General features: G+C 40.1%; 1 long non-coding RNA gene across 3 annotated transcripts in view; it reads left to right on the forward strand.

Moving 5' to 3' along the window:
* Positions 1 to 23,719, forward strand: part of LOC106633190 — a 52,671-nt gene that overhangs the window by 24,286 nt on the left and 4,666 nt on the right. For all 3 annotated transcript variants that reach the window (XR_006054406.1, XR_001336292.2, XR_006054407.1), the window contains one exon: positions 13,243 to 18,750. This is a non-coding gene — a long non-coding RNA (uncharacterized LOC106633190). The remainder of the gene's footprint in view (positions 1 to 13,242; positions 18,751 to 23,719) is intronic.

Genomic DNA, 23,719 nt, shown 5'->3' on the forward strand with positions numbered 1-23,719 from the left:
GATGAGCTGCCCGAGATTCACATAATTTACAGAAAGTGTTACATTTTTGTGATTTATATCGTTATCGGGACGATAGAATTCTTATATCAGGATATGAGATTTTGGTCATATCGCACAGCTGATTTCATTTTGGCAAAAATCGGGTCAAGGTCAGTAAAAACTGACAATCATTTATGGATCCTCTTCAAACTTCACAACACTATACTAGAACCTGCAGGACGTGAATACTTCGGATGACTAAGCATTTAACCTTGATCTAACATTGTTAGCGCCCATGGACCTTGGAAAAAAAAGTCAAGAAACCAAATCGAGTAATATATCATATGAGAGGGCATGAAGAGAGCGGTACGATACACTTTTTATTTTTTCGATGTAATGCCCTGTGACATCACAATGACACCATAAAGTTTCGCAAAATCACACACTGCATAAATATATGTTAACATTTACAGTTTTACAGTTTAGAAAAGCCAAAGATTTCAGCCAATTCTGTAAAGATAATAAAATACACAATTTTAATATATAATGCTTTTAGGTCATAGAGCAAATTTACAAATCCTTTACTGCCTTGACTGATTGCCTGAACCCTAGAAACCAAATATAGTTTTCTCCTTTGAGATGCTCCAGACCTTGACTACAGCCGCCTCTGTAGTAAAGGGTTTCTGTTTGTCTGTGCGTCTCACTGACCTCAGTCAGGTGACTGACTTGAATGTTGGAGAATATTATCTTTCTTTACTTTAAGAAACTCTTGGGTTTCTTTTGCTCTAAACTTTAGATCATTATCTGTTTGCACTGTGAAGCTCTGTTTGATCGGTTTTGCAGCATTTGGCGAAATCTGAGCAGAGAGCATTGCTCTGTACACTTTATAATTTACCCTGATGCTTCTTCTATCTGCAGTCACATCATCAATAAACACTATTGGTGTGGTTCCAGTCACAGCCATGCATGCCCATGCCATAGCATGTTTGACATGTTTGACAGATGATGCAGTGTGTTTCGGATCACGAGCTGCTCTCCTTCTCCAAATTTTTCTCTTTCCATCATTGTGGTACAAATTAATATCGGTTTCAACTCTCCAAATTATATTTTCCTGAGCTGTGCAGTGTCTTTTCAAATGTTTTCTGACAAAGTCTAATTTGACCTTCTTTTTCTTGATTGTACCCAATGGCTGTTTCTTCTTGGCAGTGATACACTTACCTCCTTGAGAGTGTTCTCGACTCAGTCGTGAAGTTGTTTTTCCTGATATAATTCTATATCAAGCACTAAACTTATTTTCTGTGGTCTTTCATGCTTTTGCATTTTGCTGAGCTGGCCACTGCATATATGAGATTGACGATAAGGCCACTCCTGAACTTTCCGCTACCTCTCTGATAAGTTTATGTTGGTTTTTTAGCCTAATCCGGCCTCCTTCTGTCACACCTGTATATCTTTGGATCTCATATTGAGAGTTCCAGTGACTACTACCAAATGCAAGATCAACACTTGGAATCAGCTCCATATCTTTTATATCCTTAATCTGTCTTGGGATAACAAGGGACCAGGCCTCACCTGGCCATGCAACAGCTTGTCAACTTTCCAGTTACTTTATCTGAAAATAGGGGACGGTGTATAAATATGGCTTACTTCTTAAACACCGGTGATATCTTTGTTAAATCCCTTAAATTAAAGCTGACATTCGATTGTTTGTTTTAATATTCACTGTGGGACCATACCAAAATATAAATTGCATAGTTGTGTCTTTCAATGTTATAAGGTGAAAGTGTAAAATCAGACTACTTTAGCAGATTTTAAAATGTTTGCTCTGTTTTCCGTGGATAAAATGGGATCATTCTAAGCAGTAATGCTGTTAATTTAAAAGAAAATGCATCAAACAACTTAATCGTCTCCTGAAATCCTTTCGCACAATATTACATGTCAGATGGAGATCTATTAGGCCGGTCCTTCTGTAAAGCTGGCAAGAGACTTGTGGCCATCCCATCATTAAGTGGGGAATTATAAATCCTGAGAAGTTGTTAATCGCCACAGTCATTCAGATTCCATATAGACTCTGCACGGCTGAGGACATCTATGAGCTGTGGAAGGGGCATGGTCCTGGGGAAACTGGGCCAATGCTATTGGACCCAATAGTGTTTAATTAGAGGGAGAGCTTGGCAGGGACCGATGAAGGAGAAAGGCTCTCAGGATGTTAGTCCAGGGTGAGAGGGTTCGCACACAAAACAGTGGCTTTTCATCACTGCATGACTCACTCAGTTTGTGTGTAAAGTATAGTGCATGTGCGTATGTGTGCGCATGTAGGGGGTGGGGGGAGAGAGAAAGTGAGAAAATGTGTATGTGTGCTTGTGTGTGTGTGTGTGTGTGTGTGTGTTTCTTACCTCACTGCTCAGGCATTCCAGTAGAGAAAGTGGTGTGAAGTGAAAGAGTGGCTCTCACAGTGTGGGTATTCATGGATCGGGCCCCCGTGGGCCAGTCAGGGCTCCAATGTTCACAGACAAAGCCTCTCCAGCCGGACCCAGACACACTCATATAGAAAGGGGAGCAACAGAAGGAGAGGAACGCAGAAGAGGGAGACAAGGTAACAAGGGGAGAGAAAATTGGAGAAGGGGTGCGAGGGGGGCAACAGGAGAATGTCTGTTGGCAGCTCCCTTCTCCCAGGAATGCAGGTGTGATCGGTTACCATCTATAAGTGGACCAACCCAAATATTTTCTGCTCTGAGCTACAGCCTGGAGTTTTGTTTGGGAAAAATCTAAATGGATGCCTGTCTTTTTTGAATATTGTGTTTCAGATTTCCTAAGGGTTAAACCCGAGATGCTTTGTAGTGCCTCTCATCTTTACTGTACCTTTACTTTAAATAACTGTTACACTGGAAACCACTTGCTAACCCCGTATTCATCGGCACCTTTGTCCTTTTTTTTCTCTCCCTGCTGCCGTCGGACTCCATAAATCTCTCTCTCCCTTCTGAGGAAGTGGCTCCTCCCTTTCTTTTTACATCAGCCAATCCTCTCCCTCTCCCAGTCCCCTCTACTCCCACTAGCATTAAGCCAGCAGCTTGAGCTCTTTGGATTCCATGAAAGTTTATTCCACTTGGCCGTCCCGTCACTGCTCCCCCTGCCCTGGCCCCTTCCCTAGATCGGGTAGCCTGGTTCACTGTGTCCTTAAACAACCCGTGTGCATGTACAGGAAAGGGGCCCCGAAGTAGGGAGGCCCATCTCTAATCCTTACTTTTCGAAGAGACAGACTCACACTGGAAAGTCTTTATACTGGCTTCTCTTTATTTATTTCTGGCTACAGTCATCACACAGTCTAATTACCACAGTCATCAATAACAGTGTTATCTGATAGAACAGATGTGGTAAAACAATATAATACAGTGCGTACGACGACTGCTTAGCATGTACTCTGCAACTGATAGGAATCATTTAGAAAAGATACAAAAATATACATCCTGAAGAGAGATGTTTTTCTTCCACAGCATCTTTTCATGTTAATATCTGGAATATACAAATATTTTTTTGTTTTCCCTTTTGGACAGTTTAAGAAAGACCCCCACAGTGCAGTATTCACAAGGCATTTGTGATGCTTTATAACAACTTTCACGTTCCCCATGAAAATCTCAATCGAAGAGCACTTGTGCATCATGACTTTTGAATCGAATTTGCATTTTTAAAGAAATCAGGTACAATTTTCTTTGAGATACATTACGTATTTCTTAAATACATTTATCTCATATTGAGCTGTAGCTCTCCTCCTGCTTGCAAACGTGGAGCTCTTATCAGTGTTAAAATGGATGGGTGGGTGGCACCTGCTACCATGAAATTGATGGCCCTGTCCTGAAGGTGCATAGTCACACAAATTCTAAGTGCACAGCAGCCAAGAAATGGCCAGAAGACAGATGATATTCGATATTTGAAGTTAAATTAATCATGAGTCCACTGATATCCAACAAAAGCTGTTGATTATGAATTAAAAATGTGTATTTTTTGAGGCTTTCCTGAAATGTATTGTTTACAAAAGTATATTGCTCAGTTTGTCATCAGTTAAGAATTTGTGGGGACGTTGTAGTAACGTGGAAGATAAGATTTTGCCAGTTACGGCTGTGAAAGCATAAAGTAACAAGGATACTTCCCATTAGACCTTGTTAAAATATTTTCCCGTGTGTTGGACAGAGCATCTGGTTTGTTAGAATTCCTCGCCATTAGAATTCCTTACTGAGACAAGAATTGTCTCTAAGCCATGAATTCACCAAACTGCTGAAAACTGGAATAAAAAAAATCAAAAAAAAAAATCACCAAGGTCACAGCACTGGCACAAAAATAAGATTTGCAATATGCACATCTTAAAAGTTTGATTACAAGCTGGTTAAATAAATGTGCTGGCATTAACAGTAAGCTGTTTTTTGAATGATTCTGTTGACAACTAAATGCATAAACCTACTATAATGAATGGAGCACCGTTCGATTTGTGCAGATGTTTTAGGGTCGACTGATTTGATTACACTTTAGTAATAGTAATAATAGGTGATACATTAATCAGGATATGGCAGTACAACTCACAGTAGCTATAAAGATGCATAAAGACGACTAAAAATATACCTAGTTATATTGGAAGGTATAATTAACTCAATTCATTTAATGATATTTTATCTTCCTGTTATGGATGGTGCTTTGATAACTTTTAAAATCTGTAGATGAAGCATACATGATGTGACTTCAGTTTCTGTGTATACCGAACCTACAGGTGGATGTTGGGTGTAGGTATGCCTTGTAAAATCCTAAGTTGGGCAGGTAAAGCGGGGGTGGAGCATTTGAGAAAGGGGGTGATGCAGTAAGTGGTGCAGGATGCTGTCTGCCTGAGCTGTCTTAAACTGCTATAGCTACACCCCGTGTTTAGAGATGTAGCTATTTATATTGGGTTTAACTGTAAAACCAGGAAAGCCAGAAACCACAGTTACAAATCACCTATCCAACAATGTTGGGCAACTTCAGATGAACTGTTCTACAATACAAAACAGGCACAATCACTCTTTTTTATTATAAACTAGGGCATGAATGGATGGCTATTAAATATGAGTATACTGAAGGCACAGTAGACACACTGTCATATGGCTCTACGATCCCAGTGACTCCTGATCCTCTCAAATCCCTGATGAGCTAGAAGCCATGACCCTGGCATCTGCCAGCAGTAGCAGAAGAAGCAGGAAGCTATGACTGAGTCACACCTAGACAGATGCTGCGTATGACAAAGTCTCAGCAGTGAAACTGCCAGCAAGCTCTCTGCTACTGAAACTCTCACAGGGCAAGATGAATCGTTAAACATCGATCCTGACTTCTTTGGCTCCAAACTACACTAAATTATGCGAAGCAGCTGCTTTACATATTTGGATCACCCTATAAGGTTTCTGTTTGGTCTAAAACTGCTGTAAAATGTGGTCGTCTGAGACGTTCATCAGTGATATTTTACAGTATTTTTTGAGTGTGTCCTAAAAAGGGATACTATTTAAAAGACAGCAATAGTTGTGTTAAACCTTAAACTCGTGTTGAAATTCTGTCCTTCAGATGAACAAAGTACTTAGAGATGCCTGAGAGAACGCCTGGTCAGTCACTCTGTGCTCCTGCTGGTATGTGTTGCAGAGGTGCAGCTGATTTCAGATGCAATCTTTGTGGAAGACTTTCTTTTTAGCAGCAGTGTTTAAGTTGATACTGCATATGTCTCAGATGGAAGTAAGTAACCAAGCAAACAAGCATCACACTCAAATTTAGCAACAAGCATTTAAAAGGTGCGGTTTAAAGTCGTACAAATACAAAAGATTTGTTGCGATTACTAAACCCAAACGAAGGCTTTTACACACCCATACAGGACTTTTTATTGGATTCCCATGCTCATGTTTTTAAAATATATGTGTCTAACTTGTTGGATTGGTCGGGATTGGGGAAACTAGTATCACATTAAGCAGGAAACATCGTTCCTGAAAAAATTCTTCAAATTCAAAGATGCAAATGAATATCCAGTGAGACATGAGATGTAGCAACACTAACGATCATCTATAAAATTTGAAATAGCACAGACAAACAAATCAAATGTCTGACTGACAAGATTTAAACAGATACACTTCTTTAGCTGTATAAAATGTTAATGTTACTCATTGGATTCTGCTATAGTTACGGTATAAACCTAAATAAAAATCCTTGCTTTTTAAGAAGAGGTTTACTCTGGCTTTCCATTGACTGCACTGAACACAGAAATGTCACTAAATACTTCCAAGTCATTGCAGTCAGGGTGAATTCAACCACCCCAGTGTGTCAGACAACACTTTGTCCAGTCAACCAGGTTTGAAGACTTTATTTTCCTAAATTAGTTCTTTGGTTTTTAACATCTGTGCTGCACTAATTTGTTTTTCCAAAGTTGTGATTATTTATTGTTATAAATTGCAGTATCACTCCTGACAGTTAAATGTATTGTGAATTTAGATTTTACTCCTCACAGTTCAAGTCTTTCTATCTGCGAACACCAGAATTTAGAAAGAGGATTCTGTCTATGATTAAATAAAGATTCATGTTTAGTTTTTAGTCACATGGATTTAAAAATGATAGTAATGAGATTATGACTTTATTTTTTTTCTCATAGCCACTCTGATTGTACACTGTGTGGAGGCCAACGGTATATGAATATTTAAATATACGCACATGTATTTTCCCATCTTTAGTTTGCTGTGTGTGTTTGTGAGCAGGTATGCATTTGTGCGTACATACATGTGGTGGTGCATGCATGCGAGTTAAGTTTGATGTGCGTAAGTGAAGCTGTTTGTCTCGTTCTGTCCTGTGTGTTCAGAAATCTCCTTTTGCTGCAGACAGTCTGGGGTGCAGAAATGGTACGGGGCGTGGGGGAGGTAGGCAGCGGACATGGCGGCAGGCCAGAATCAATTGGCAGTGTAATGAGATGGCCTGGTGCCAGGTAACCATGGAGCTACCCTCTTTGCCTGTCTCCCAGTGCAGAGTTCAAAATTAAACTGAATGAATGAGAGAGAGAGAGGAGGGGGGGGAAGAAGGGGAAGGAGGGCAGGGAAATGAGGGTCTGAAACGGCAGGAGTGGAGGGTGAGAGAAAGAAAGAAACGGCAAAAGAGGAGGGTGGCTGATGAGGGGCTGTGTACTATTTCTAAGCTCCGCTGTAAAATCTAACTTGAGCCCTTATTTCTGAAAAAGAGGAGAATGGAGGGGGTAAACTCAATATCCAGCCAGGGTTTTTTATACTCTGGAATATCTCAAAATGCTGTTTCTATCCGTCTTCATTTTGCTTCAGTGCGCTGCCAGTTAAAAGTAGACTTTAAAGGGAGGAACAAGTGCACTTCACGTAGCAAAAAAAGAAATTAGACTCCATGAGTTTTTATCCTTGATGTTGTCCACGTTGAGCTGCTTCCTTCCTTTTGCGGGTCTCAATTTCTTTCTTTAATTTCCCTGCAAATCTTTGCATTTCTTCAACCCCCCTCACAGGCCCCACACTCTTCTTCCTGTCACAGAAGATGTGTTAATATTGAGCATTTGGCTGCTTCCTTAAAGTGATTAGTTCAAGTCAGTGGATCCTTCAGATGAATAGAAATTAAGTAATTAATAGAGTAATTACATCTTTTTCTTCTTCCTACAGCCTTTACCCCTGCTATGTCATTGTGCTTGCTCTTTTTTTGTATCTCTTCCTGCACATCATCTTCAAGAAGCCACATTGGGTAGTTTTTCAGTTCTGCTTTGGCTGACGTATACAATGGTGAAACACTGGTGTACAACCATGATTACACCAACTGAAGATCTGTCAAAACCTTTTATTAAAATAATAATAACACTGAATGTGAAAATGTCACATTTCAAAGGCTCTTAGTTTATAATCTGCATTGATTTAAATGTGTTAAGTGAAAACCAAAGTGCAAATTAAACAATTTTTTGTTTTTGTTTTTGAATGATTCGCACTATGAAGGCAGTAAAGTCAAACAAATGAAGGAACATTTTTTTCTGCACAGTCCATCACAAATCCGAAACTCTGTATAAACTTATTTCCAGTGACAGCAATTGAGTTTTCTGCACTAAAGCTTACGTCTTCAGTGTGTTAGAAACTGGCTGAAACAGGGCAGAGCAAGCCACATTTCACCAACATTTCTGCAACAAGCCACTAGTTTTTATGTGGTGATGAAAGTAAATAGATGCTATATTTATGTTGCCACCTGTCCTGATATGACCTGCGCTTTCACTGGGATGTCGTCTTCATTTTCTAGCATATTTAGAGAGGGGGAGTGCTTGATGTCCTGTCTGCACGGTACACCCTGTACAGTAGAAAAGCATGCTCAACAGTAGGCCTCATAGCCTGCGAAAAACGGCCAGGCACTCTCTGCTGAAATGGCCCAGACTTTGAGACTTTTGAGTGCACATTGACAGAGAGACGAGACAGTGGGCCAAGATGTCTGTGGTGTGGATTAATGGGGAGGACTGGAGAAAGGGTGCCGCAGTTGTGCGTGAGCAGAATATTTGATGGGAGAAGCGAGAGGAGGGAACAGTGAGGGACAAGCAATTGAAAGAAATGGGTGAGATGAAAGGGGGAAAAGATATAAAAATTGGACTGCAACATTCAGAAGCAAAGATGTACGAGTGTGAATGAAAAAATATAGGAAAAAAAATATATGTTGCTGCTGTCTCATGTATCCCACTGGTTCTTTATCCTGCTCTCTCCTGCATGAGTGCGTCTTTTCCACATTCATCCTGCTGCACTGGGTTGATTATGGGGATGAATTCGCCATGAAGGCCGTCCTCACGGACACCTGAAATATGCATCCTAGTGATGTTAAGTAGAGTTATTGCTAAATATCTTCAAGTTTTATTTTTTTCAAAGATGAAAAACAATAAAAATACAGGCACAAAAGCAGAGAACGAACAGTTAATTTTTGTGGGTACTAAGTAAAGCAAATGTCGAAAAAACTGTCATATAAAACACTTTAATTATGAAAATTATGAGGAATTACTTAATCGTCTGCACATCTTTAATCATTAAGCTATTTTATTAACTTTTATTAACTTCCTCTTGTGTATCTAATGCCCTTATCTGCTTTTATTTGACTCAACCAGCAATAATTTTCCAAAAAAGACAACATTTGGGGGGCTCAAAACATGATATTTGCATGAATGTATGTACTTGAGTAAGCTTAGTATGTTCTGTAACATTATTTAACAATTATACCAAACCAAATTATAAATCCTACACAACATTGTTTTTATTTCACTTTTATATATAGATTTGACCTAAAATCTCAGCCTGAACCCTAAACTCTGGTGGATTTCACAGGTGTTACTGCACGTTTGTGGAAGTTCATGAGAAAATACATTTGGAGTGGGCGGTTATTTTATATTTTGACTGCTATACCCAAAAAATTAAAATCACCCATTATACTTTTTTATTTTTAGGTACTCATGAAATGATCATTATTATGTATAATGCTATTAGACAAGACAAGAATCATGGCTGACATCACTGGACCATCCTTTTACTGTGGGAAGCACTAGCTGCCAAGAAGTCACTTAGTGCCAGTAACAGGAGTAACTTAGGGTGATATATAGGTTCTTGTAGAAACTTCTTTATCACAGACGCAGCTATGACTCAACTGTGAATCATAGCCTTAACATGATTAGACATTTACCAATGAAGTAATAAAACAAGTGAGAGTGAACTATTGATGTTGCCTTTCCTGTAATCTTCCACATATCAATATTTGCAAAATACACAGTATATAATTCTGTCCCTTTAAACATTTGAATGGGTTAAACATATTATAAATAATGTATTAAGCCCAGAATAGTTTCGTGTTTACATTTCAGTCTACTGATGTAATGAATTCAAAGGAAGCAGTGGTATTGTTCATGTCTCAGTGTTCTTATCAGCACATTCTTTCCAAATAAAAATATTACAGCTTATCTTAAAAATGCTGTGGCTTTACAACATGGATGCAATAACAGTTTAAACAGTGCATCATGATCCTGAGTGATCTGAGTAATAAATACCCCCTGTGATGTGTAAATATTCATGCATTTTAAGGTATTTTACATACTTTAAGCTCATAATGAGATTAAACTCCAGCAGCCTGTTAAGGGCCTGTCTTAAAAAAATGCACAATGCAGTAAAAGTACAGAATAGAAAACCAGTGTGAAGTTTTGATTCAACAATCCTACAGGTTCAGTAGTAACACCCCAATTATAATGCTGAATGGTGTTTTAAGCCCAGTGGATATCAAGAGCTATACCTAGCATGCCATTATAGTAGAGTGTTAAAAAAGGTCATTATGTATTAATAAAAGCCTCACTCCTGGGGTGGAAAATACAAGTTGGTTGGATGTACAGCATCCAAAGAGGCTACCGACAGACCGGTGCAGCAGGACAATAATAAGGGCACGTATTGTAAGGAGTCAGTTAAAAGGTCACAAAATCTAATTAAAACAATGAAATCCAGTTTTAATCTATGTGTCTAAGACCTGGATTATGCAGCGCACTTGTCACTGCATTCACTGACATAATGTTACCATATGAAAAATGTTGGTAATGATTTTTTGCCTATTGTTGGCAGCCCTCTTTCTCTTCCCCACTTTCCCAGGCTCTGAGAGTGGCTTTAAGGGGTTACCTTGTTAGAGGTTTGGGGTTATGCCCATGTCGGTCGCTCTGTTTTCTCCAACCTTCTGTTTTTGGAGAGGCCCTTCTCTGTGTCGGCACCGTGACAGGGTTCTTGGCAATATCCTGAAAGTCAAATCTGTTCATTTAGATTCAAGTGGTGACCATGGAGCAGACAGCAGCCCATTGGCATGCTGTGGCAAAACTAGTATCCAGGGCAGTTAATATCCTGAACCCAACATTTGTCCTTTTTCATAACACTAACAAGCTGATATGCATGGAGGGGATCCGTGTGTGTGTGTGTGTGTGTGTGTTAGTTGTTGTTTTTTTTAAGAATGCCGCATACTCAGGCTTTCTGTGCAGTTTTTACCAGATTAAATTTTGCTTTTAAATGAGCTTATTCTGCAGAGGTCAGGGTCAGATACAGCAGCATCTTGCTGTTTTTCTGATCTCTTGCTTTAGGAAACTTTGGTTGGGTGGTTGCTTATTGGTATGAGCTTCACTGAACACGCTTCCAGTCAGCAAGAATGTGAGGCAGCCATTTTAAAATCTGAAATGGTTCTTCCAGTGCTGGTGAAGATGACCTCACTGGGAGGTCAGTCCCTCAGATTTATGTTGGGTATATTATGTGTATGATTAGTGATTTGTGTAAAACAAATGTAGACGCGCATCTGCTCAGACGCATGAGAGAAAAACCTTATTGCTGTGAGTGATAAAAACAAGTGTATAGATTTAACCCGGAAAAATTTCAGATGGCTTCACTAAAGTAACTGCAGCATCTTTACTAATTTGGTTATTAAATATGATGTCTGGAAAATAAAATCCCTTGCCCTTTTGAATGTTTCTAGTAGAATTTTGGCTTTATATCAGATAGGTAGTGCTTTTTATGCATCGTGACTGCAAGCAGCCAGTAAACAGCCTTCAGATACTCCACTAGAAATACCCAAATGTAAATGTAGTACTACCGACTGCAGCAGCCATGCTGTTTAACTACTGTACTGTTGTGACGTCAAGAGTGGTGCTGAGTTCAAATAGTCACGAGAGGAGACTGTTCAACATAATCAGTGATGTTTTTATTTGAAATTTGGGATTCAAGACGATAAAAGTGAGAATATAGCACAAGATTACATTTTGTTTTTAAAAACACTGAATTTATGTAATATAATAAAATATCCATTATTGATATGCACATATTTTTAAAATAGAAATTATATAGTGGTTGAGCAAAAGTCACCTGTCCTGTGAGGCATCTGAGAGCATTTTTTTTAAAAACAGCAACAACAAAAAAACAGCAACAACTTGCAGAGCATCAGGATTCGAGCATGTGCACGACGAACAGTAAACCACATGAACCTCACTCATTTACAGTTGTAGCTTTCCCCTCCCCACGGTGGCCCGAAAAGAGTTTCCAATGGACCGACAACACAGCTGTACGCCATTCGTCCGGTGTGAAAGACGGCTAACGGGACAAAGGGCACGAGTGAGGAGAGGGAAACGAGGGAGAGATGCTCGCTGAATCGCCCAGCCCACCCCTGTGCAGGACGGGGAGCACCTCTCTTCCTCTCTGCTCATAGCCGCTTTCTCCCGGCCCTCAGCCATTTTGGAGAGAGCAAAAAGTGGCTGCTTTCTCTCTCCCTCTCTCACTACGTGGCATAGCTTTAGAAAGGTTTCGGCTGCTGTGTTTGTAGCAGCAGAGAAGACACACTTTGCAGCTTGCACTTTGGGAGATATTATGTTTGCAGAGAAAAAATTCTGACGCGAAAACAAAACCCTTCCATCTCGACTTTTTATTTTTTAATGAATTTTTCCTTTTTTTTTTTCGTTTCCCTTGAATTCAGCTGCTAAGCCTCTCTCCTCCTTGCTGTGCACTTTTCACTCATGCTGTTTCCTTTTCTTTAATAACTTGCGCTGTAGTTTTGGTGGCCGGTCCAATCCCTCTTTTCTTTTTTAAAGTCATGTTTTCTCATCTCTCAATTTGATTTTTTTTTTATGTAACAGAGTTCAAGACAAAGGGATATGTCCATATTTTGGCAGCGCTAAGAAGAGACAGAGCAGCAGCCAAGGATCCTGCTGGGATCCAAAAAAGCCAAGCAGAATGAAGCACCAAAAAAAAAAAAAAGAAAACACCACCCTTTCCTTTGCTTGGTCAGAAATTCCACTTTCTCTGTAGCCAGCCCTGCGCTGCCACTCCTCCTCATCCACATCTTACCGCATTCAACCTTTTGCCATTTCTCTCTTGCCGTACCTTTTTTTTTAAAGCCGATTTGAGGTTTTTGTACCCCGGAAAATGGGGACTGGACAACGGGTTATGAGTGCGTAACTAGGAGAGAACAAGGGGATGTTTTCTTCTTACTTTCGGTTGTGATTTAGCGTTTTTTTTCTGCTATTAGTGTTATTATTGTTGTGCTTCTTATAGTTTTTAGTCGTTTGTGTTTTTAAGGGTGTGCTTGGATCACCACGTGTTTGTGTGGTTTTGGGAATGTGTGTGAACGGGTGTATACTCCCTGTGAATGTTAGACTTGCTGCTCTGTTCCCAATCAGTTTCTGATGATTTACATTCTGCTTTTTTTGTTGTTGTTTTGTTTTGGGTTTTTTTTACATTTTTATTTTAGGTTTCTTGATTTCTCCTAAAGCGTTGGCCTACACTTCTCTTCGAGCCTGACTTCATCTGAGTGTAGAGGACGTTTGACCACCAGGTCCAGCTTATGCCTTACTGGTATGTTGGCGATTTACGAAACTTACAGTTTTCTTTTTGTGGAAGCGGTTCAAAATAGGGTCTAACCCACACAATGTGACGCGTGCGTGATTTTTATTTTATTTTTTTAAACTTTGCTTATTTTTCGATGGTGTTCGCTTTATGTTTTCTCTCCAGAAAATTTTCTAAGGTCCAGAGAATTGCATTATTGAATTTAATTTATTAGGTCATTGCAAATAAGAATCACTTTTATTTTTATAATAAAAAAAATACTTTGTATTTGGCAGCGGAGCGATTAAATGTGATTTGTATTTTGTCTTTATTTTGTCTTATTTAAGAATATATAACTGCATGTGCTGGATGTGTTGTAGCATTTGCTTTTGCTGCTCTGTTGGAGATGTGGTACTTGTTTTTATTTTAATCATAGTGTGATATTTCATAAAATTCGTGCAGCGCAAATATGCCTTTTTATTCAGTACAAATTCATTTTCTTTAGTAAAATATTTCCTCGAAATGTGCGTTCTTGTGTTCAGATGTAAAACTATTTACAGTATACTATCCTGACATTTCAAAATTATACCTCAAAAGAATGTGATCAGTGGGGTAAACACACAAACACCGCATCTATTACAGTCATGTGCCCCGGCCTGTCCTGTGTACCATGGCCTAATTTCCACGCTCATCTCTATTAGATGCTTAAAAAGGACACATTGTATATCCCCACACTGAAGCAATCTTAAGAAGTACAAGAAGTGAAAAATACATGAAAGGATTGATACTCAACGCGTGGATTTATTCTTTAAATATCGGTGAAATAGACTAAACTTTTTAATGTTGATGCATATTTTAGTTGCAGAAAGACCTACATGCAATGAAAGCTGTGCCATGTTGAGCCTTATCAGCGTTACAGTGTTGTCCATTGTGGTTTGAACACCCAGTAAGAGGAGTGCTATGATGAATCAGTGGAGCTGAAAGCTTCAGACAGTAGAATGAGTTGTCTGCTTAAATGTTTGTTGATTTCTCTGCTTCTTATCCGCTCTCAAAGTGTTAATGCCAGCTGCCACGAACCCGTAGATCCGAACTTGTGGTGACTGGCTGCACAAGCTCGTATCTATAGGTATGTGTCTTCCTGGTAAAAACAGCATCTGCCCAGTGCTTTTAAGAAAGGCGACTAGATCACTGGAATTATTTTGGAAGCAGGTTTTGACTGGATAACCATAAAGAGTGGCATTTCTTAATCCTTGATTCCCACAATTAAACAGCACTGACCCTGCGTGACCCTGTATCCTAGGATGCAGGATATTCTCTACCAAACTTATCCCACGTGTGCCACCTCGATGCAGTGACCCCACCCAAATTTGTGGGTTGGGCTAAATGACGATGTGTCACAACATTGTACATGACAGACTATCTTTGGCCTCTACGTCAGTGTTGCAGTTAAGTAAGGAGGACGACTTACTGGTGAAATTTTTCTTCAGTTTCTGGTAAAATAAAATTACATTGCTTGTGGTAGTTTTGAACTGCTCGCCCGGCCCTACAGGGCAGCCATGCTGCAGCTTCCTCCAGTGTTCCGCAGGTTGAGGTAGTAGGTTGTATAGTTCAGAGTGACACCACAGGAGATAACTGTACAGCCTCCTAGCTTTCCCTGAGGAAACACCACACAATCTGTACACTGATGGATTATTTCATAAATGCCAACATCTGTGCAATATTTGTGTATGAGAGTTTTATCGCCTGGTTGTAAACACAGCTTCTCTGTCAGGTGGTTTTGTGTCTGTTTCTTAATACACTGAAATTTCTTCTGTTTAATTCAAAGTGTTGTTTTGGGGTTTTTCGTTTTCTCCTTTAAGCAGATATGGGAAGAGATAAAGATATTTTGCTAAAGACTTGCATGAACATGGCAAACACTGCATCTCGTTTGACACTTGGAAAACAAAGTTGAAACAATGACAGCACAGATTAGGGAGGGGGGGCAAAGAGAAATCATTTCAAAATATGAGGAAAAGCACTAGCATGCTGCTGCAGTGATGTTTGCGGGACGCTCTAATGAAGGAGATGTCACTGAAGGGAAACACACCATACAGCCGCAGGGGAAGAACAAGGTCTTGGCGGCCAATTATGCACAAAGTTCACTTTCACTTAACCAAAACGATATACTTCCTCTGCGCAGCTATGTGGTAAAGACACTGCTGTGATCAAAACAGCCAGTAACAACTTTCACTGCTTCAAACCAAGAAAACCACAGGCCCCTGAAATTATCTAGGTTCCTGACTGCAATTTAGAAATGCGCTGAATTACTTCTTAATTTTGGCTGTGTTCAGTTTCTCGGGCTTCGTCTCAGACCGTGTGACCTATATCTGCTCTTCGGGCATATTTTCATTGCATACTTTTGATCTCTGTTGGATACTACATTTTTTTAAACTCCCACTTTAAGGTGTTGGAATAGACGCTGCCAGCTATGCATACACAAGAAATTAATGAAAGTGTTGTTATTTAATTTGTTTTAACTGTTTGGGGAAATATGGATCTTTATGAGTAAAAAGCAGTTTTTAGTTGTCCTGCCATAAAAGTATTTAACTTGCACGTAATCTGTTAAGCCTGAACTGTAAATATACATTAGACACTGGATGTAGCGCCGCTAGGTTAGAGATGGTATCCTACTCCTGTAGTGCAGTATGCTGCTGTGTACAGATGTGTAGTGCGGGGAGTGTCATGATGATGAAAGACTGTTTCCACTTAAACTCTACGCTCTCTGTCCTAAGGCCACCGGGTTCGAAAGAGGTGGGGTAAGGAGCTCTTTGGGCCAGAATGAAGAAGGGGCCCTTGGTACGGGGCAGCTTTTGCAAGAGCGCAAGCATTCAGTTACAGTAGATACAACGTGAATCGACTGTTGGGTTTTTCACTGTGCCTAATTATCCTTGCTTACTTTTTTCTCCCCCTCACCCTTCTTCTAGAAAAGCGTATTCACACTTCTTTCTGTGCTCGGTGGTTTGTTGTTGCCATGTGGTAGTGCATTACATTATACAGCAGGAGGCATAAAGGAGCTCTCCCTGACTGACCCCCCACCCAGCACACACGGCCCACCCTCGCTGTGGAATCTGTGCAGGTTTTTTGTCTTCTTTGGAAATTTCTATAAATAGTCCCGGTTGACTCTTGTCGTGTTAGTGTGCGAAGACAAGGTGGAAGTAAAACTGAGCATAAATGAAGGGACCCTTTGCCGCACTGAAGCGCACGTGATGCCTTTCAGACATCGTGACATGTGATGTCCGCGAGCAAGGAGAGATGCCTTAAAAGTGAATTTTCGATTCAAAAAAACGAAGAAGAAGAAAGAAAAGAATGAGGCTCTAATGATACAGAGAGAAATACAGCAAAATGTAAATGAGAGCTGAAGAAGTGAGAACTGTCTGCCTGATTTATTATTTTTAAATTGACTTCAAAATAAAAGAATGACCTATTTAAACCAGCAGGGGGAAAGGGTTGGGGGGCGATAGTGTTGAGACCACACAGGCCATTTTTCTGCTGTCACTGATCTCAGCCTATTGTGCGCTGTCCGTCAGAAGAACCCTGGTAATTCCCTCTGCTCCCCATTTGTCTCGCTTTCCTACCATCTTGTCTCGTGTCTTCCCCCCCTCTTTTTTTTACAAGCCTTTTCCACTGCTTTACAGTGACTAATACTGATAAAATATAAGACCACCACACACACCACAATGCTTCCAGTTACATTTCCTTTGAAGCTCCCTGAACTGGTGCGTTCACTCTCTCTTGCTCCCTCCTTTTCTCTTGTTCCCACCCTCCTTTTCTCCATGAAACGCACGCTGTAATACCCAGTCACTCACAGACACAGAGGGCGAGAGACACAGGAACAGAATACTGGACATGCTACTGGAGCAGGATTTTTCTTTTTGTTTGCCTTAAATGAAAAAGGAGCTTGAAAGAGACATTGTAAGATAAAACTGTGAATTCCTATTTGACTGTCTTTGCCTTCTCGTTGTGCTACTGTATGCTTTTGTTCTCTTCACGTCTCTCTCCCTCATTTCTCTACCTTCCCTTATCTCTCTTTCTCCATATACTAGGCCTTTTGTCTGTGTAATTTCAGCTGTGGGGAGGGAAATGAATGGGTGATATTTAGTTCCTTTCCCACACTGCTACTGCCGTTTTGATTCTATATGTAACAAACAGAAAAAAAAGGGGCAAGCAGAGGCTCTTCAGTTTTTCAGCCTTGGGGACTTGAGCCTGCAATCTATGAAGCATGGAAGGCAGAGGAGGGAAAGAAAATACAGAGGCACAGACACAGGCCGAGAGGTGTGATACAGCGAGACTAAAGCACCAATCAAGTACAGAAAGAAAATATGAGACAGATGAAGCCAAGAGACGAACAGACAGACAGACAGACAGAGGAAGAAAAAGATGGGTAGTAGTGTCACATGGAGAAAGGGCTGAGCAGCAGTAGGCAGAGGGACTACAGCAACAGGCGTTACACATTTTTTCCTATTATTCACTCCTGTCGCTGTTTTGGCACACTGTGTCTCAGTCTTTTTTTTTTTCACAGCTACTAACCAGATCTGCCAAATTCTGACGGTAACCTGAAAATCCTTCTTGTTTTTGATTTCTCATGTAAAGCTGTGACTCATATGGGGGAAGCTTTGGGGAAAGCTGAGATTGTACATTATTGAATGTGCGGGGCGATGAATATGCGCTTTAGTGCAGTAGAGCTCTTTTTAGTTAAAAATCAGACGTCTGGGGGGTTAAAATATTACTTTATCACTCTCTAAAATCCTGTTTTTCTCTTTCTGGATGGCTTCCTGTCATTTGCTCTTATTCTCTTGTATTAGTCAGCATACGTGTAACATTACTGGGCTGTGGTTTTGCTGTTTGTTTTTGTGATTTTTACTGTTGGACCCAAGCTAAACAGAATATTTTTTCAATTCTTATGCTGGTTTCTTTTTCATGGATTGTTTTTGATTTATTATTGTGCATTTTTCCTTCCCCTGTAATACTAAATGTATTGTTGTCTCAGTCACCCTCACTGCTTTTCTATTCTATTCTCTTTTCCCCCCCATGTTCACCTACATTAAATCGTTAACCCAACATCTGCCCTCCCTGCCATCTCTCCCTTCATGTCTCTGTCTCCTTCTCTTTCTCTCTCTCTGGCTGCACATGGTACAGTCTTGCATGTCTGAGCAGCAGACGGCTAGACGGCAGCAATCTGCTAGAGCAGGCTCATGTGCTAGCCCGAATTATCCATTCAACAAAGCCTGAGCTAGCAGCACTAAAATCTTCCTCTATTCTTCTCTCCAGCATTCATTTTTTTCTCCCCTCTCTCTCTCCGATTTGTGCCCTGCTACATCCTCTCTCCCTTTGCTAGGCTGACCGGCACAGGCGTACAGAGAAGACTGCGGCAGCCTCCGCCACCTCGGTCAGCTGGGTGAGTTTTTTCTTCTTTTTTCTTTTCTCCTTCCTTGCATCTCATCTTACCGCTCCTCCCAGCCTCTTATTCCTCCTCCTCCTCCTCCTCTTCATCTTGTGGGTAGTCAGATTTTATTCTGCGACCTGACAAATGAGCTTTCCCTCCATAAAGTCAAGGCGGCATGATTGACAGGTGCGGTCTCAGAGGACTGACAAGCCTGGCATGTCACGAGATCTCACTGGCATAGAGGGAGTAAGTGGTAAGGAGCTTGGACTTTTTTAGTGTTAAGGGTGTATTTTTATCAGCGTGAGACACTGGCGTCAATTTGTAGTCTCTGCTGCTGTAGTCATCTGGCTGCTGCTGCTGCTGCTGTATGCGTTCTCAGTGCGGGGTTTGGGAAAAAAAATTAGAGATGTTTTACACAGATTATTATTCTAGGTTTGGTCAGGTTGTGACAGGGAGGCAGAGCTATCCTTATGATTAGTGATGGTAAAGTGCTTCTGATTGGGTGTGTATGGCTAGAATACAGTGTGCACAGCATGAGTCTGTTCAGTTATCATAAGATTATATATGGTTAGGTTTTATATTACATTTTCAGCGTGTGCTTACTGATGCATATCGATCTTTTGACACATATATAACGATTTTGTTTGTAAATGTGATCATGGATGAGCTAAATGCTAACGCATGGTGGGGTTGTGCATTTTACCGAGACCAGACTCGACTTAAGGGGCAAAACTGAGACTTAAGGTAGAGCACCGCACAAACCGAGGGATAGAGGGAGCTGTTTCAGTCTCAGCCACAGTGCTCGTGCAGCAGATGATCTGCTGTACGTTGCACAGAAAAGGCCAGACCAAAAAAAAAGAGCAAGCTGTACCTCTCTCATTCCCTGAGACCCTAACTTGTGACGTTTTGCTGTGATGTGCACGGGTTGGGTTCTTGGGAGCTGCGAGGGGCACTCACACATCTCTAACTCAGAACAAAAAAAGGAAAAGGCTTAACATGGCGGAAAGACACAAAGCACGATGAAGAAGGAACAGTTTTGCCTTTTTATTTATTTATTTTTAATAAAAACTAGACACGGTGACATAAGGTTCATTTAATCCACGAATAGTGCAAAAATAAAGCGCGAAGGGAATGAAAAGTACGAACATTGGGTTTCTTTCAGGATATTGAGAGTCTGAGAGCCAGAGGCAGGCACAGTGTGCAGGGCACTGGGTGGGGGAGAGGGCGGGGGAGTGGTATAGATAGAGGAATGTGGGTATAAGGGGCATGTGACTGAGATGGAGGGACGTCCAGATGAGGTGGGGTGACATGGTGAAAACACCCACATTTACAAAATCCTTGGTACAATGAATGAATGAGGAATTTGTGAGTTAGGTTACACCCTCAGTGACTAATGTTGCACATGCTAGCATAGACAAACCACACAAGAACCGCACCTCGCTGTTTAACCCTGCGTCATAAACCGTATAGTCATACATTTAAAGAAACATGATGTTGACAAAATAAATGTAATTTATACGCAGCGGGGAGGAAAATTATAATATAAACAGCATAACTTGAACACACAGCAAAGTGCAAAATGAAAGTCAGTGCTTTAGGGTATTTTATTTCCACTACTCAATCCACAGGCTCTTCATGCCTTATCTTGAGAGCAGCACAAAGTACTAGTGAGAGCGTGACTCTGAAAGCTCAGTACACTTGTGTTTGACCTCATGAAAATAATCGTCTTCCTTTTTCTATTATATCATCGATACCTACCCTTACATGCATTCGGCCCGCTGTTTTTTTCTCTCTTCTTGTTACAAGCGAGTGTTAAGATAATGGTGCAAAACAGAATTACACAGTCGAGTGGGAATTGTAAGACACCTTGGCGTGCATGTCATAAGGTGACCCCCTCATCAGCTATGGATGAAAGCACAATTGTAGCGGCTCTCAGGTGCACTAAAAGGCTTTTATATAGTTTGTTCTGTGTTTCAATGGGCATCATTGGAGAGTAGGATGAGTGTGGCAGAACTGCTCCCTGCTTTGACGCATGCGTGACAACTTCAGGTGTCAAACTGCTGAGACTTACATACATACAGTCCTCTTATGTTATATGTTTTCTATAACTAACATCCTTTGTGTCAAAATATGCACAAACGTGCGTCTGTTTGCGTAGTCGATCGGCGAACGCAGTAACGGCTTCGTTCTTCCTCTCCTTTTATTCATACTTGGATGTCCCCCTTTTGCATATCTCCTTCCTCCTCCTCACCCGCTGTGAAGTTGCTGCAAGTTTTCCAGGGAGCTTCAGCAGCATTTGAACCGGGATACTGTTTGATGTTTTGTCCTCATTCTTTCATTAGCGTGGATGGGATGTGATTATGTGCTTGAAGGACAGGTAGCTTTGAGCTCCGATTCTTTTTCTGAACCTTAATTTGAAGCTGTGTTTCACCATTTCTGACTCTAGCAGCAGCCTTTGTTTTTTTTTTGGTCCATACAGCATCCTTGAGGAATTTTGAGATTCATTAAATCGGGCATTTTTACTATGCGGTCAAACACTCTTAATGAGCAATGACTTCTGTAAATGTGCAACTCATTTGCATTGTCACGCACTTCATATCTTATTGAGCGCTTTTGTCCTCTGCCTGGTTTCAGTTTACTGTGTGAGGATGAAGCTGGAAGTAAGGATGCAAGCAGCATGTGATGCAAGTTAGCCAAGTTTCTATGAGGGTAAAGAAGCAGAGCATGCTGATAAATAATTAACTACCCTGTAGAGTAAAATCTGACTTGCTGATTTCTTGAAGATGTTTTATCTTTTGTTAACTTGAATCCACTGCTGCAGACAGCTCCATATATTGAGGACGTTTTCGCTGTAATAGTTTGTTTAGAATAAGAAAACACTTTTTATTCTCAGTATTATCCCAACACTGTGATTTCCCATGTGTCTACAGAATATGCCCGCCACACACTGGATGCACATGGACGTTGTTTTCTGAGCTCATCTGGTCAGCCACTCATGGCCTTCATTTAGCCCCAAAACAATCAATGAAAATCAGGCTTGAGCATCTAGTCCATCTATTTGATCCAAATTAATTCCTAGATGGACGTCCATTGGACTAAATATAACTGTACAAATATGATCACACCTCACCCAGCACGAACTGATTGAAAAGGGGCAGAAAAAACAACTTTGACAGATGTCTCAACAACTTTAAAACATGAAAGGTAAGAGTAGCTTCTTTAGGTCAGAGGGAAAGAAAAGACACTTAGAAAAGCGTTCCTTCACATGCAAACTTAGTTGAAAAGAGAATGATGAAAAGATGTCTTTTCAGGGCATTGAAAAGATATTTCTATGCATATAAAACTACTGAGTAATTTTCTGTTCTTTACAAGTCTAAAAGACATTTAAATAGTACACAGCTATTTAGGATTTCATCATTTAAAATCTAGTTGAATAGTGAAAGTGCTGTAGATGACTAGATTGTATAGTTGCAATAAGATACACATACATACGTGTCCTAGGTGTGCTGTGACCGCTACTTTGGGCTATAGCAACCTGGAAATGTTATGTATATGCCTGCATAGCATGTAGAAGCTAAATGTGGTTCACCTTTAAACCAGTTACTAAATGACTCCCTTTTTTTTCCACTGTGAATCCACATTTAACGGTGCTTTGGTGAAAATATGTTATATAATAATGCTGGGTGCTACATCTATCCTTGACTGTAGCTCTGCTATCAGCAAACTATTTTAGCACATTCAGTAGATTTCAGGTGTGCGTGCTACATATTGACACTTGTTTCTGCTCAACTCTGCTGGTGAGCTCAAGTCTTTTGAATTTGAAAGGTGCGGTTGAGTTTATTTGTCTATCAGTCCCAGTCTTTGGAGATCAATTCCTAGTCTGAAATAGGATCAAATTTTCAAAGGGATGTGTCTTAAGGTTGGTTACCTTTCACCTTTCACTTTTCAATCACATCTCGATGTTTCTTAGAACCCTGCAAACATGAACTTTTTAAGTGTTTTTCCTGGGAGTCTGTTTATTCTTCAGGTTTTGTTTTTTAAATGCAAATGTGGTAATGTGATTTTTTTTCTCAGTTTAGTGGGGGTTCCTGCATGGAGCAGTGCATTTGCAGCAGTAGGTTATGGTGTCAGTGTTCACCTTGTTCAGCACAAACATGGAAAGGAAGATTAGTTTAGACAGGCGGCGAGAAGGAAGGAAGAAAGATGACTAGTTGTAGAGTGTTTGAGTGTTTTCTGCCATATATATATATATAATATATATATATTAATATATATATATATATATATATATATATATATATATAATATAAATATATAATATATATAATATATATATATATATATATATGATATATATATATATATATAACTGTAATGCACTGTATCGATTGGTGTATACCCACAGTTGTAGGCACACCATGTTTTTTAACCAGTCCTCTATGCATGATTATAATTTAATCAAAGCAGTAGTGCTGTGCGATACTGAAAATGTTGGTACTGATCCAACGCCAAATAAATACAGGCCGCATACTGCCGGTAACAGTACCAATACTTTTAATCTATGAAGGCAGATTGTGGAGGGGAGAGCAGTGTGTCATCATTTATGAGAAGAATCCTCAATGTGATAATTCTGAATGCATTTTAATGACCACTAAATAACTCTGATTTTTACTTTCCACGATAATTATCCAACGCAGTAAAACACATGCATTCTGAAATTTTTGAAGACCCTGAAGCGTCAACCTCTGTTGTTTAAATGTGTTTTAGGCTCTAAATAAAATAGATATGACAGTCAACAAAAAAGGTTCCCACATTTTTCATAGTGCATGTTTGAGGTATATATTTCTAAAGAAATTATTTCTTTAACACAATTTAGCGGGCTACGTAGAGAACGTAGAGGATAGAGACGAGTATCGATGCTATTGCGCTGGTATTGGTATCAGATCAATACCAATACCAGCGCAATAGCATCGATACTGGT

Source organism: Haplochromis burtoni, unplaced genomic scaffold, assembly GCF_018398535.1.
Source record: "Haplochromis burtoni strain Fernald_Lab_line unplaced genomic scaffold, NCSU_Asbu1 Contig_56, whole genome shotgun sequence".
Classification (NCBI taxonomy): domain Eukaryota; kingdom Metazoa; phylum Chordata; class Actinopteri; order Cichliformes; family Cichlidae; genus Haplochromis; species Haplochromis burtoni.